At 42.7% G+C, this 3,690-nt stretch overlaps 1 non-coding gene across 1 annotated transcript; it reads left to right on the top strand.

Annotated features, from left to right (window-relative positions):
* The first annotated feature begins 2,758 nt into the window (after positions 1–2,758).
* LOC130959541 (small nucleolar RNA R71) lies at positions 2,759–2,866 on the top strand. Its single transcript, XR_009078614.1, has one exon. It is a non-coding gene; the product is annotated as a small nucleolar RNA R71 (small nucleolar RNA).
* Positions 2,867–3,690: the final 824 nt, after the last annotated feature.

The following is a 3,690-nucleotide window of genomic DNA, read 5'->3' as shown; positions in this document are numbered from 1 at the left end:
TGCATTGGCATAGAACTCTTGAACCATCAAGATTCCGACTTGTTGAATGGGGTTGGTAAGCACTTCCCAACCTCTTCTTCGGATCTCATGGCGGATCTCCGGATATTCACCCTTTTTGAGTGAAAAGGGGACCTCGGGGATCACCTTCTTCAAGGCCACAACTTCATAGAAGTGGTCTTGATGCACCCTTGAGATGAATCTATCCATCTCCCATGACTCGGAGGTGGAAGCTTTTGCCTTCCCTTTCCTCTTTCTAGAGGTTTCTCCGGCCTTGGATGCCATAAATGGTTATGGAAAAACAAAAAGCAATGCTTTTACCACACCAAACTTAAAAGGTTTGCTCGTCCTCGAGCAAAAGAAGAAAGAAGAGAGTAGAAGAAGAAGAAATGAGGGAGAAGGAGATGGCTTATGTATTCGGCCAAGGAGGGGGGAAGTGTTGTTTAGGTTGTGTGAAAATGAAGGAGTGAAGAAGGGTATTTTTAGGAGAGGGGGGATGGGGTTCGGCCATTATGGGTGGGTTTGGGAGGTTAAAGTGGTTTGAATTTGAAAGGTGAGGTTGGTGGGGTTTTATGAAGGATGGATGTGAGTGGTGAAGAGAAAGATGGGATCCTGTGGGGTCCACAGATCCTGTGGTGTCAAGGAAAAGTCATCCCTGCACCAAATGTTGCTCAAAATCACGTTTTGAGCCATTTCTGGCGTTAAACGCCGGCCTGATGCCCATTCCTGGCATTTAACGCCAGGTTCTTGCCCTTTTCTGGCGTTTAACGCCAGTCTGGTGCCCCTTTCTGGCGTTAAACGCCCAGAATGGTGCCAGACTGGGCGTTAAACGCCCAACTGCTAGCCTCACTGGCGTTTAAACGCCAGTGAATTCTTCCTCCAGGGTGTGCTGTTTTTCTTCCTGTTTTTCATTCTGTTTTTGCTTTTTCAATGGATTTTGTGACTTCTTATGATCATCAACCTACAAAAATCATAAAATAACAAAAGAAATAGATAAAATATAATCATTGGGTTGCCTCCCAACAAGCGCTTCTTTAATGTCAGTAGCTTGACAGAGGGCTCTCATGGAGCCTCACAGATACTCAGAGCAATGTTGGAACCTCCCAACACCAAACTTAGAGTTTGAATGTGGGGGTTCAACACCAAACTTAGAGTTTGGTTGTGGCCTCCCAACACCAAACTTAGAGTTTGACTGTGGGGGCTCTGTTTGTCTCTGATTTGAGAGAAGCTCTTCATGCTTCTTCTCCATGGTGACAGAGGGGTATCCTTGAGCCTTAAACACAAAGGATTCTTCATTCACTTGAATGATCAGTTCCCCTCCATCAACATCAATCACAGCCTTTGCTGTGGCTAGGAAGGGTCTGCCAAGGATGATGGATTCATCCATGCACTTCCTGGTCTCTTGGACTATGAAATCAGTAGGGATGTAATGGTCTTCAACTTTTACCAAAACGTTCTCTACAAGTCCATGAGCTTGTTTTCTTGAGTTGTCTGCCATCTCTAGTGAGATTCTTGCAGCTTGTACCTCAAAGATCCCTAGCTTCTCCATTACAGAGAGAGGCATGAGGTTCACACTTGACCCTAAGTCACACAGAGCCTTCTTGAAGGTCATGGTGCCTATGGTACAAGGTATTGAAAACTTTCCAGGATCTTGTCTCTTTTGAGGTAATTTCTGCCTAGACAAGTCATCCAGTTCTTTGGTGAGCAAAGGAGGTTCATCCTCCCAAGTCTCATTTCCAAATAACTTGTCATTTAGCTTCATGATTGCTCCAAGGTATTTAGCAACTTGCTCTTCAGTGACATATTCATCCTCTTCAGAGGAAGAATACTCATCAGAGCTCATGAAAGGCAGAAGTAGGTCCAATGGAATCTCTATGGTCTCATTTTGAGCCTCAGATTCCCATGGTTCCTCATTGGGGAACTCAGTGGAGGTCAGTGCACGCCCATTGAGGTCTTCCTCAGTGGCGTCTACTTCCTCTCTTCCCTCTCTAGATTCGGCCATGGTTATGGCTTTGCACTCTCCTTTTGGATTTTCTTCTGTATTGCTTGGGAGAGTACTAGGAGGGAGTTCAGTAACTTTCTTGCTCAGCTGTCCCACTTGTGCTTCCAAATTCCTAATGGAAGACCTTGTTTCAGTCATGAAACTTTGAGTGGTTATGATTAGATCAGAGACCATGGTTGCTAAGTCAGAGGGGTTCTGCTTAGAATTCTCTGTCTGTTGCTGAGAAGATGATGGAAAAGGCTTGCCATTGCTAAACCTGTTTCTTCCACCATTGTTGTTGTTGAAACCTTGTTGAGGTTTCTCTTGATTCTTCCATGAGAAATTTGGGTAATTTCTCCATGAATAATTATAGGTGTTTCCATAGGGTTCTCCTAGGTAATTCACCTCTTCCATTGAAGGGTTCTCAGGATCATAAGCTTCTTCTTCAGATGAAGCATCCTTAGTACTGCTTGGTGCATTTTGCATTCCAGACAGACTTTGAGAAATCAAATTAACTTGTTGAGTTAATATCTTGTTCTGAGCCAAAATGGCATTCAGAGCATCAATCTCAAGAACTCCTTTCTTCTGACTTGTCCCATTGTTCACAGGATTCCTTTCAGAAGTGTACATGAATTGATTATTTGCAACCATTTCAATGAGTTCCTGAGCCTCTGTAGGCGTCTTCTTCAGATGAAGAGATCCTCCAGCAGAGCTATCCAAAGACATCTTGGATAGTTCAGAGAGACCATCATAGAAAATACCTATGATGCTCCATTCAGAAAGCATGTCTGAAGGACATTTTCTGATTAATTGTTTGTATCTTTCCCAAGCTTCATAGAGGGATTCACCATCCTTCTGTCTGAAGGTTTGGACTTCCACTCTAAGCTTACTCAATTTTTGAGGTGGAAAGAATTTTGCCAAGAAGGCATTGACTAGCTTTTCCCAAGAGTCCAGGCTTTCTTTAGGTTGAGAGTCCAACTATATTCTAGCTCTGTCTCTTACAGCAAAAGGGAATAGCATCAGTCTGTAGACCTCAGGGTCAACCCCATTAGTCTTGACTGTGTCACAGATTTGCAAGAATTCAGCTAAAAACTGATGAGGATCTTCCATTGGAAGTCCATGGAACTTGCAATTCTGTTGCATTAGAGAAACTAATTGAGGCTTAAGCTCAAAGTTGTTTGCTCCAATGGCAGGGATAGAGATGCTTCTCCTATAGAAGTTGGGAGTAGGTGCAGTAAAGTCACCCAGCACCTTCCTTGCATTGTTGGCATTGTTGTTGTTTTCGGCTGCCATGTCTTCTTCTTCTTTGAAGAATTCGGTTAGGTCCTCTACAGAAAGTTGTGCCTTAGCTTCTCTTAACTTTCGCTTCAAGGTCCTTTCAGGTTCAGGGTCAGCTTCAACAATAATGCCTTTGTCTTTGTTCCTGCTCATATGAAAGAGAAGAGAACAAGAAAATATGGAATCCTCTATGTCACAGTATAGAGATTCCTTGAGGTGTCAGAGGAAAAGAAAAATAGAAGAAAGAAGAAGGAGAATTCGAACTTGATTAGATAGAGTTCGAATTGTGCATTAAGAAGGAGTAGTACTCCATAAATAGAAGGATGTGGGAAGAGGGGAAGTAATTTTCGAAAATTAAGTAAAAGGTTTTGAAAACATTTTGAAAAATTGATTGATAATTTTCGAAAATTCAAAGTGAAAAAAGAAATCAAGTG

The sequence above is a fragment of the Arachis stenosperma genome, chromosome 10 (assembly GCF_014773155.1).
Source record: "Arachis stenosperma cultivar V10309 chromosome 10, arast.V10309.gnm1.PFL2, whole genome shotgun sequence".
Lineage (NCBI taxonomy): Eukaryota > Viridiplantae > Streptophyta > Magnoliopsida > Fabales > Fabaceae > Arachis > Arachis stenosperma.
Note: the sequence above shows the minus strand (reverse complement) of the source record. Positions and strands in the feature narration are given on the sequence as shown.